General features: G+C 36.4%; 1 pseudogene; it reads right to left on the minus strand.

The window, feature by feature from the left end:
- Nucleotides 1-762: 762 nt before the first annotated feature.
- Nucleotides 763-2,716, minus strand: LOC138161322 (heat shock cognate 71 kDa protein-like; annotated as a pseudogene).
- Between the last annotated feature and the right edge of the window lie 10,124 nt (nt 2,717-12,840).

The following is a 12,840-nucleotide window of genomic DNA, read 5'->3' on the forward strand; positions in this document are numbered from 1 at the left end:
TGTGAAGAAAAAGGTTTTGAATTGCAAATACAGATAATAGAGATGTTGATATAGATTGTTTAGATATAAACATCAATACAGATACCTTGATTCTGATTCAATATACTTTTTTAAGCACAGAATAGGAGACATTTTGGAGCTCACATTAGGCTTCACAAAGTCCTTGGGAATCACACTATTTAAATGGTTGACTACTCTTCTACATTCTTATGCATAACATATATTATTCTGAATTATTCCTTTTTTCATACAAGAATATATGACATCTCACTTGCTTATGTAACACTAGAACACAGAAGAACAGAAGGAATTCATAGCACAATTGCTTTATCAGGTAATATGTCACATCCTTTCCTATTTAACATTATTCAACTATACAGCAGCTGGGTAGGAGAAGCTACCAAAGCTTTATTTAGGATATTAGATTAATAGATAATGGGGTCATAGATTTAGAGCTAGAAGGAATGAAGTTTGGCAAGAGGGATTAAGGTTTTGAAGGCACAGTTTATCCTACATTATATTATTATTTTTTTATGGTACCAATTTTAAATAGATTTTATTCTCCAAGACAATTGCATTTCCACTTGTTTACAATACTGATAAAGTGCAATGTTGTTCACTTCTTTCCCTTTGCCCACGTTCAAGTATTCAGAATGCCCAGATTTACACAGTAGCTTAAATGTTACTTTTAAACTGCTACTGCCTTGGCTACAAATTTGAGTCCTTCAATTTTTGGAAAGTTGTGTGGAATGCTCTTTCTGGTGTGTTTACTCGACCTCTTCAATGGTGGTTCCAGAAGAAGCACCTCCAGATGGGGCTGCTCCACCCCCTGGGAACCCACCAGGCATACCTCCTGGCATGCCTCCTGCACTCTTGGTACAGCTTAGTAATAATGGGGTTGCAGACCTTTCTGCTGATGCTCAAATTCTTCCTTCTCAGCAGTCTGGTTCTTATCCAGCCAGTTGATTTTTTTCATTACATTTGTCAAGGATCTTCTGTTTGTCTTCATCACCAATTTTGCCTTGCGGTTTTTCATCCTCTACGGTTGCTTTCATGTTGAAAGCGTAAGATTCAAGAGAATTCTTGGAAGACACCTTGTTTCTCTGCTTTTCATCCTCAGCCTTGTATTTCTCAGCCTCTTGAGGACCATATGCTCAATGTCTTCTTTGCTCAGACATCCTTTATCATTGGTGAGAGTGATCTTGTTTTCCTTGCCTGTGCTCTTATCCACAGCAGAAACATTGAGGATGCCATTTGCATCAATGTCAAATGTTACTTCAACTGGAGGAACACCCCTGGGTGCTGGAGGAATTCCTGTGAGCTCAAATTTGCAGAGCATATTGGTGTCCTTTGTCATCGCTCTCTCACCTTCATAAACCTGAATAAGCACACCAGGCTGGTTGTCCGAATAGGTGGTAAGGTCTGTGTCTGCTTGGTGGAGATGGTGGTATTGTGTTTGATCAGAACGATCATAACTCCACCAGCAGTTTCAATTCCAAGGGAAAGAGGAGTGACATCCAACAACAGCAAGTCTTGCACATTCTCAGATTTATCTCCAGACAAAATGGCAGCCTGGACAACTGCACCATAAGCAACAGCCTCATCCGGATTGATACTCTTATTGTGCTCCTTGCCATTGAAGAAGTCTTGAAGAGCTTCTGTATATTGGGGATTCGAGTAGAACCACCCACCAGGACAATGTCATGAATCTGAGACTTATCTAGCTTGGCATCTCTTAAGGCCTTCTCCACAGGGTCCTGGGTGCCATGGAAGAGATCATCATTCAGCTCATTAAAACGGGCTGTATAGAAGTTGATACCTTTGTAGAGGGAATCAATCTCAATAATGGCCTGGATAATGGAAGAGAGGGTATGCTTTGCACATTCACAAGCAGTGAGGAGATGGCAAACAGCCCTCTTGTTCTCACTGATGTTCTCACTCTTGTGCTTCCACTTGAACTCGGCAATGAAATGGTTGACCATTTGGTTTTCAAAGTCCTCCCCACCCAAGTGGGTGGCCCCACCTGAGGATTTGACCTCAAAGATGCCATCTTCAATGGTAAGAATGGAGACATCAAAAGTACCACCTCCAAGGTCAAAGATCAACACATTTCTCTCAGCACCAACCTTTTTGTCCAAGCCATAAGCAATAGCAGCAGCAGTTGGCTCATTGATGATTCGAAGCACATTGAGACCAGCTATGATTCCAGCATCTTTGGTGGCCTGACATTGGGAATCATTGAAATAGGCTGGTACTGTGACCACAGCATTTGTGACAGTCTTCCCAAGGTAAGCTTCAGCAATTTCTTTCATCTTGGTCAAGACCATAGAAGATACTTCCTCTGGATAGAAACTTTTGGTCTGCCCTTTGTACTCCACTTGGACCTTAGGCCTGCCTGCGTCATTCACCACCATGAAAGGCCAATGCTTCATGTCTGATTGTACAACTGCATCATCAAATCTGCAACCAATCAGAGTTTGGCATCAAAAACTGTATTGAAGGGGTTCATTGCAACTTGATTCTTTGCAGCATCACCAATTAAAGGTTCTGTGTCAGTGAAGGCAACGTAGATTGGGGTGGTCCTGTTTCCTTGGTCATTAGCAATGATCTCCACTTTCCCATGTTGGAAAACTCCCACACAGGAGTAAGTGGTGCCAAGATCAATGCCAACTGCAGGTACCTTCGACATGGCTGCTAGGGAGTTGGAGGGTCATAGCTGACCACTGTGGAGAGAGAAGGGCTGCTGCGCTGAATAGCCCTACATTATATTATGGTCTGAGGAAAGAAAAATTATAGCTTTTCAATTACCTTTCAATGAATCCCTTAGCAAATGAAAAAATTTTATGTCAAAAATGCAGACGTGAGCAGCGGATCCAAGAAAATGTTGGAATGAAAAAGTCTTCCAACCCAAGATAACTTATGAAATTAGAAGGAGAGATCTATGACACTAGGGTTGGTGGTGACCTAGAGGACATGTGGCAGCAACACCAGTTGTGTGCTTTAAATGTTAGAACAGCAGCCTCAAGAGTTCTCAAGCCAAAGACCATAAAGGAATCTGTCAAATGAGCAGAAAGTGAAATATTTATGCTACAACTGGGGGCAGGACCAGGTGTTGCTTGGAAACTGTATTGCCTATCCTCACTTGGAGGGCACAAGTCCAGAGTAAAAGAGAATGCTTATTACTATCATAAGGGAACAGGAGCCCAGAAGAGTAGGTCACTTCCAGTCACAAAGGAGCAGGGGCCCTGAGACAAGTGATTATTTCTCTCTCATATTAATAACAAATTATTAAAATTGGGGAAACCCAAGCTTCCCCCCCATAATATTTCCTGCTCTAATCTCTCAAGAACAGGGCTGATGGAAAATTGGATTAATATTTTCCTTATTCTAGATATTATGACTTCACCTCGCTAGATCAGACTTCTAATTTGAGGAAAACTCCCTTCTGTTTATGCTTAGGTGAGGGATAAATACTTTGAATAAATTGCTAAGGCTGGGGTTAACTTAGAAGTAAATGACATTATCAAAGTTCATTAGAATAGGTTCACCCCCTCATCATAAAACTCATTTTCTCATTAATTATTAATCAAAGTAAATTGTCACCCTCAGGAACATACCTCTTCCAAAGGGCATATAGACCATGAGCCCAGTGCCATAATTGTCTTTGGCAATCAAGAGTGCCACTGACCCATTTATTAAAAATTTCTGGCATTATTAGTAAAAAGACTGAACTATCCAGAAACTATGTCTCTCAAGCCACAGTCCTAAGGAGTAGTATAGCTTAGTACCAAAGGAACATGGACATGGAGGAGCAATATTGCTTATAGATGCACAGGATCAGGGCCCTTCTTGGGCAAAGAACAAAGCAAAGACGCAGGAGGGTAGTGACCAAACCTCTCCACCAATCACACTACATAAGAAGCACCCCAAACTTCCAACTCCCAAGAACCACTCTGAAAAAAAAAACACAGAATAGTATAAGGTTTGGGACAGTGCCACCCAACTAACACTCAAAATGGCTCAATTTTAACATAAAGTTCAAAGTCAAAAAAGAGGTTGGGGGACGAATATGAGCAAACAAACAAACAAGAGTGACCTGATCAAAACAGCTTCTAAAGTGATCAGGAAAATCAATATACAAAACTCAGAAGAATGCAATAATATCACAACAACTAAAAACAAAGCCTCAAAGGAAAAAAAATACGAATGGGACACAAGTCCAATAAATACTAGAATATCTAAGAATGACTTGACAAATCAAATAAGAGGAGCATAAAAAATAATTTGAAAAGTAATGATACTGAGGCAAGAAATTTGTGAAAAAGATTGACAGCTAAGTAAAAGAGGGACCAAAAATAATGAAGAAAATAACACCCCAAACCCAGAACATAGTCAAACTGTTTCATCCCTACATGGGAGATTGATACTTGTAGCTCCTAAGAACTTTCATAATTAGGACAGTTAGAAATATAATATAGTATATATATATACACACACATATATTATATATGTGTATGTGTGTGTGCGTGTATATATAAATATAAATATACATATATATATATATGTATATATATATATATATATTTACATACATAGAGAGCACAAGTGTGAGTTCACTATCAAGGGTTGATATGAAAAATATCCCCTCCAAACATTACCCTTCTCCTCCTACAAAAAGTAACAAAATCAGAAGAAATGTTTTTTTTTTTTTAATAGAATTGTGATAGTGGAAGCTAGTGACCCCGTGAGATATCAGTAAACAGTAAACAAAAACAAAAGAAAAAAAAACAATAAAAAATTTTAAAAAATGAATGCAAAGATAGAACTTTGAAATATTTTATGAGAAAAGCAACTGATCAAGAAAATTATGAAAAAGATAATTTAAGATTATTACACTCTGGGACAGCCAGGAAGCACAGCGAGTAAAAGCACTTGCTCCAGTGTCAGGATGACATGTGGATCGAATCCAGGCTCAGACACTTAGCACCCACCCAGAAACACCTGGTCATGTAACCTTGAGCAAGTTAATTAACCCCAATTGCTTAGGGGTGGCAAGGTGGCTCATCAAGTAAGAGCACCGGCTCCAGTTTCGGGATGCACTGGGAATCAAATCTGGGCTCAGATACTCAGAACCACACCCAGAAATAACTGGCCATTTAACCTTGAGCAAGTTACTTAATCTGATTGCTTAAAAAAAAAAAAAGAATGATTGGTACACTCCCTGAGAGCCATGTTCAAAGATAGTGTAGACATAAAATTTCCAGATGGATAGATAGATATCAAGATGGAAAGATAGATAGATAAGATAGATGGATATGAATGTAATATATATCAATATACTTATGTATGTAATTTTATTTTTCCAATTACATGCAATATTAATTTTAACTTTTTTTTAAATTTTGAGTTCCAAATTCTCTTCTTTATTTTCTACCATACTTCTCATGGAGAAGACAAGCAACTTGACATAGATAATACAGGTGAGATCATACAAAACATTTTTTTTTTCAAATGCATTCTTAACTTCTGATTTACATCATTCATTTCCTCCAGATTTTGAGTTACAAATTTTCTCCCCATTTTTCCCTTAACCACCACCACAAAATAGCAGTTCCATAGTATATCCCCTCCTCCAATCTGCTCTCTCCCATATTTCCTCCCATATCCCTTTCAACTTTTCCTGTGGATCTCTATGAACCAGTGCCTATATATCTTATTTCCCGATTACATGTAAAATAGTATTAATAATAGTATACATATATATATATATATATATATATATATGTATGTACTTGATTTTAAAACTTTGAATTCCAGATTCATTCCCTTCCCTCCTTGTCACCCACCCTTAATGGGAAGATAAGCAGTTCAGTATAGGTTGTACACGTGTAGCTAATGCAAAACAATAACATAGGAGATATATGGTAAAAGACTGACTATATTTCCCTCCCTCCTATCCCACTTCCCACTTGTTCTATTCTCTACTTTGATCCCTTCACTTTTCAAAAGTGGGTGCTTCCAAATTCCCTTGGCCCCAGCCTGACCTCCCTTCCATCATACCCCCTCTCATCCCCTTCCCCCCTACTCTCCTGGAGGGTGAGATACCTTATTTAGTGTGTTTCATTCCCTCTTCAAGACAGATTCAATGGGAGTAAGGTTGACCCATTCCCTTTTGCCTTCCTATTTTTCCCCAGCATTGTAACCATTTTCCCTTGCCTCTTCTACTTCTTATGCTTCTCTTGCTTCTTGTATCTGAATGTCAAATTTTCTAATCAACTCTGATTTTTTTCAGCAAGAATCCTTGAAAGTCCTCTATTCCACTGAATAACATATTTTCCCCTGAAACAGGACACTCAGTTTTGCTGGGTAGGTGACTGTGGTTTTAATCCCAGCTCCTTTGACCTCTGGAATATCATATTCCAAGCCCTTCGATCCCTCACTGTAGAAGCTGCCAGATCCTGGGTTATCCTGATTGTGTTTTCACAATATTCAAATTGTTTTTTTCCTGGCTGCTTGTAATATTCTCTCCTTAATCTTGGAATTCTGGAACCTGGCTATAATATTCCTAGGAGTTTTCTTTTGGGGATCTTTTTTGTAGGTAATCAGTGGATTCTTTCAACCTCTATTTTGCCCTCTGGTTCTGATACATCAGGGCAGTTTTCTTTGAGAACTTCTTATAGGATTATTTCTAGGTTCTTACTTTGATAATGACTTTCACGTACTCCAATAATTTTTAAATTATCTCTCCTGGATCTATTTTCCAGGTCAGTGGTTTTTTTTATGAGATATTTCACATCATCTTCTATTCTTTCATTTTTTGGATCTGTTTAAGAGCATCTTGATTTCTCATAATGTCATAAGCTTCCATTTGCTCCTATCTAATTCTGAAGCAATGATTCTCCTCATTGAGCTTTTGAGATTCTTTTTCCATCTGGCAAATTTGGCTTTTTAAGTCATTCTTCTCCTCAATGCCTTTTTCAGCCTCTTTTGCCATTTGATTTAGTCTATTTTTTAGGTGCTATTTTCTTCAGTCAGGCTGTTGACTCATTTCATAATACCCTTGCATCATTCTAATTTCTCTTCCCAATTTTCCCTCCACTTCTCTTATCTGCTTCTTAAGGTCCTCTATGGCCTGTAACCAGCTCGTATTTTTCTTTGAAGCGTTTGGTGCAGGAGTTCTGACTTCTCTGTCATCCTCCTGTTCCATGCTTTGCTCATTTTTGTCCCCAAAATAGGAATGTAATGTTGGAATATTCTGTCTGCTTTGTTTCCTTTGCCTGGTCATGTCGCCCCTTAGTCACTTGACCCCTTGGTTTTTTGCCACAGTAAGACTGCCACCAAACAGGGGAGCTTTCATCCCAAATGCTGGGGTTTTCTCAGCTGCCAGAGGTATTACATGGGTGCCCTCTCTGAGGTCTCCACAAACTCTGGCAAACTGGTCACATATCCCAGGACCTCCACGCCAGACTGAAATCCAGATCCAAGCAGGTTAAAGCAAGAGCGATTACCCTTCAGACTGGTACTTGGTCCCCCTACACTCTCCAGGCCAGGAGCTGAAGCTGCCATGTGGTGCTGGCTGGCTGTGCTAGACTCTCAGAGGCTTTTCACCCTGGGGGCAAAAGCCATGCACTCCCACTTACTGGGTCCCAAAGTCCAGACTTCCCTGTCCTCTCACTTTGTCCTTCGCATCTATGTGTTGATAAATCTGGAAATGGCCACAGCTGCTGCTGATCTGGAGTCCCTCTGGCCAGCGTCTGGTCAGGCCCACCCTGGGGCTAAAGCCTCCATATGGGCTTGGGCTGGGCTCCCAGAGCACTGAGCTGGCTGATTCCTGCCATCATGCTGGGATTTCCTCAGCAGGAGATTGGATTCTCTGTGTCATTTTGTGGGTTCTGCAGCTCCAAAGTTTGTTTAGAGTCCCCTTTTTACGTGGATTGGGGAATGTGGAAGCCTGACTAGCAGGGAGGTCCTGCTTCTACTCTGCCATCTTGACTCCACCAACATACTTCCATATTAGATATGTTGTGGGGGAAAATGAAAAAGAAAGAAAAAATGTATGATGCTTCAATCTGTATTCATACCCCATCAGTTCATTCTCTGAAGATGGATAGAATTTTTCACAATAAGTTGTTCAGAATTATCTTGGAATATTATATTGCTGATAAAAGTTTAGGCATTCATAGTCTATAATATAAGTATTACTGTATATGATGTTCCCCTGGCTCTGCTCACTTCACTTTGCATCAAATCATATAAGTCTTTCCAGGTTTTCTGAAAATATCATCTTTGTCCTTTCTTATAGCACAATGAGATGGCACAATTATGTACCACAACTTTTTTATCCATACTTAATTGGTCTGGACTCCCTATTTTTAAATTTTTTTCCCCCAAAAAAAAAAAAAGAGCGGCTATAAATATTTTTTGTACATTTAGGTCTTTTCCTCCTTTTTTATGATCTCTTTGGGATTTAGATATAGTATAGTGTTGCTGGATCTAATGGTATACACAGTTTGATTGCCATTGGAATATAGTTCTAAAGAAAGGTTAGATCAGGTCACAACTCCACCAAAAATGGATTAGTGTTGCAATTTTTGTACATTGCTTCCAATATTTGTCATGGTCCTTTTCTGTCATATTAGCTGATCTGATAGATATGATGAGGTACTTTTACAGTTGTTTTAATTCACATTTCTTTTACCAATAATGATTTAGAATATTTTTTCATGTAAATATAAATTGCTTTTTTTTATTCATTTGAAATTTGTTCCTATCTTTTGAGCATTTATCAATGGGGAAATAACTCATATTCTTCTAAATTTGACTTAGTCCTCTACTAATTTTATGAATTAGACCTTTTTTATAGTAACTTAGTCCCAAATTTCCCCCCAATTTTTATAATATTCTGTTTCTTTTATCAACTTTCCTATTCATTTCCATTTGAGGTGGGTGAATTCATCCCATTCACATTCTCAGTTAAGATACTAACTTTGTATTTCTCTCCATCTTATTTTCACCTGTTTATCTTATTTTTTCTTTCTTTGTTCTCCCTGTTTCTCCTGGAAAGTGTTTCCCTTCTGACTACTGCCTCATCCATCCAACCTCCTTTCTATCAACACCTCTCCCCTCCTACTTCCTTATAGGGTTATATAGATGTCTATATGCAACTAAATGTGCATCTTCCTCCCTTTGATCCAATTCTGATGAATTTAAAGTTCAAGCATTGCCCACCAATCCTCGATTTTCCCCTCCACTACATAAATTCTTTTGCTCCTCTTTTATGTAATATTTTATCCCATTCTACGACAGTTTTCCCCCTTCTCCCAGTGCTTCTCTTTTTTCCCCCCATAATTTTATTTTGCTTTATTTTTTGTATATCATCCCTTGACAGTGAACTCACACTTGTGCCCTCTGTCTGTCTATGTATATATGTATGTATGTATGTATGTATGTATGTATGTATGTATGTATGTATCTATCTATCTATCTCTATCTATATCCATATCTATATCTATATCTATTAGCTGTCCTAATTATGAAAGTTCTTAGGAGCTATCAGTATCATCTGCCCATGTAGGAATGAAACAGTTTGACATTATTGAATCCCTTATGATTTCTCTTCATTTCAATCAATTATAAAGGTAAGCTATCTCAATATCATAAATCCAGAGGGTAAAAGAAAAAGTGAAGGAATATACGAATCACCTACTGAAAGAAATAACAAAACAAAAGATCACAGGAATGTTAAAACCAATTTACAGAATTCCAAGGTCAAACAGAAAATAACTCAAACATCCAGATACAAATAAATCAGATATTATGGAGCAACAATCATGATCACACAAGATTCAGTGACTAAAATATTAAAGGAATAAAAGACTTCAGATATGATATTGTAGAAGGAAAATGGGCCACTATTTTAACCAAGAATTACTCACCTTGAAAAAAATGCATATAATGCTTCAGGAGAAAAAATTGGGGCTACTTAATGAAATAAAAGAGGACTTCTTCAACTTTTTTTTTTCTACTCACAACATTTTTTTCTATTTTGGCAGTGGTCATTGTCACCGCATAGCCTGAGGACATATAGAGTTCAAAGTGCACATGCTTTGTGTTCAGAACTAAGGCTGCAGTGAAGTGACACAGTTCAAAGTGGGTGGGTACTGATAGAAACACTTCAAGTTCATTACACATTTGATTTTTGATTAAATTTTGGTCATTGTGCATTAAGAAACTTTTTACTACTGTCATTTTCTTTTGCAACCTCATATAGCATCATAACCCACAGTTTAAGAAGTGCTGAAATAGAGGATTTTTCAAGAATTTCTGATGAAATGATAAGAAATGAATAAGAAAAATGACTTTTAAACACAAGACTTAATAGAAGCAAAAAAAAAAGTAAACATGAAAGTAAAATCATAAGGGACTCAAGAAGGTTAAACTGCTTACATTTATATAAGGGAATATATTACATTCAATCCCAAAGAATTTTCTTTCATTATTAGGGCAATTAGAAGGATTCTACATGGAGTACATGGATATGAGTTGACCAGTATGGGATGATCTCAAAAATTAAAATAAAATGTTGAAAAAAAAAAGGAATGGCTTGGTTGAAGTGGGGGTAGGGGAGTAAGAATGGGGAAAATTATCTCACTTAAAAGAGGTACAAAAAGAAGAGCTTTTACAATTGAGTGCTGATGGATGGGGTTGACTGGTAATGTGTGAACTTTCATCAGAATTGACTGAAAGAGGAAATAATATTGACATTCAGTTGGGAATAGAAATTTATTACCTTATAGGAAAGCAGGAGGGAATGGGGATAAGAGAAGAAAGGGTCTGAGAGAAAGGAGAGGAGATTAAAGAAGTGAGTAAAGAGAAACATAACAGACTTTGGAGGAGGGACAGGGGAAAAGGAAAAAAAAAAAGATAAGGATAAACTAAACAGGGGAAAAATAGAATGGAAGGAAATACAAATCATAACCAAATGTGAATGTGATAAATTCATGCCCCCTGCAATGGAAGCAGATAGCAGAGTGAAATTAAAAAAAAAAAGAATCAGTCAATATGTTTTTTATAAGAATCACACTTGAAAAAAAGAAAGACAAAGAGTTAAAATAAGAGATAAAATATGCTTCAACTGAAGCAAAAAAAAAAAGCAGGGAGAGCAGTCATGACATTAGTTAAAGCAAAAGCCAAAATAGAATTAATTAATAGAGAAAAGTAGCAAAACTATATATTGCTAAAAGGCATCATAGGCAACTAAGTAACATCAATACTAAACATATCCGTACCAAATGCCACAGCATTGAATTTGTTAGAGGACCATTTAAATGAAGTAGAGGAAATAATAGAGAGCAAAACTATACTGGTGATGGACTTTAACCTTCCCTTCTCAGAGCTGGTTAAATGTAAGGGTAAAACACACACCCACACTCACACACACACACACACACACACACACAAGAACAAAGTTAAAGAGATGAATAGATATCAGAAAAGTATCACAAAGAAATAGGTTAAAATTAATTAAAACTAAATAATCTAATCATAAAGAATGGATAGGAAAAGGAATAAATTATTTTAAAATCCAAAATAATTTCTTTAAAGATAGTAACAAAAATGAGACAACATACGAAAATGTATGAGATACAACCAAGGTATTACCTAGCAGAAATTTTACAACTCTAAATACTGAAAATAAGAAAATTGAAAAAGGAGCAACTCCATGAATCTGCTGTGCAATTTAATAAAAGAAAAAGAACTAAATAAAATGTCCTAATTAAATATCCAACTAGAAATCATGAATATCAAAAGAGAGATTAATTAAATTTTAAAAAGAAGTAAGCCACTGAATTAATCAAATTAGTAATTAGTTTATGAAAAATAACAAAATTGATAAAGTATTATTTAATTTTATTTTTAAAAAAGAAAGAAGATAATTAAATTAATATTAAAAATTTAAATGGTGAATTCACCACCAATGAAGATGAAATTAAAAATTATTAGGGACTAGTTTGCTCCTTTATATATCAATACATCAATTACTCGAACTTAAATGATTAATAATTGTAAAAAAATCACAAGATTAACAATAGAGAAAATAGAATGCTTTGAATAGAATAGAATAATATTTGGAAAAATGAATTAAATAATCTATAAATAAGCTTTCAATGGGGAAAAAATCCTCACAACCAGTTGGATTCACAAGTTAATTCTATAAAAGGTTTAAAGAAGAAGTATTTCTAATACTATGTAAACTATCCAGAAAAATAGAAAGAGAAGGTTTCCTTCCACATTTCTTTTATGACACAAATATGATGGTGAAACCTAAGCCAGGAAAGGAGGGAAAAAAAAAAAACAGGAAGAAAACTATAGGACAATTTCCTTAATGAATATTAATGTAAAAATTTTAAAAAAACTAGCATGAAAATTAGAGCAATATATCATAAGGATCATACACTACAATTAGGTGAGATTTATACTAGGAATGCAGTTCTAGTTCAATATTAGGAAAACTATTTGTCTAATTGTCCACATCAATAAAACTAACAAAAATCAAATTATAATCCCAATCGATGCAGAACAAACTTTTGACAAAATACTATATTCTTTCCTACTCAAAAAAACCTAGAAACTTTAAAAGAACTGGAGCTTTCAGTTAAATGATAAATAGCATCTACCTAAAAACATCAGCAAGCATTATTTGCAATGGAAATAAAAAAGAAACATTGCCAGAATGATCAGGGGTGAAGCATGATTCTCATTATCACCAATATCATTCAGGATTGTGCCTGAAAAGCAAAGTTGTAGGATATAGAATAAACCCACAAAAATCATCAACAC

This window comes from Petaurus breviceps, unplaced genomic scaffold (assembly GCF_028583685.1).
Source record: "Petaurus breviceps papuanus isolate PSGF00001 unplaced genomic scaffold, PetGlider_PUasm1.0 184, whole genome shotgun sequence".
Taxonomy (NCBI): domain Eukaryota; kingdom Metazoa; phylum Chordata; class Mammalia; order Diprotodontia; family Petauridae; genus Petaurus; species Petaurus breviceps.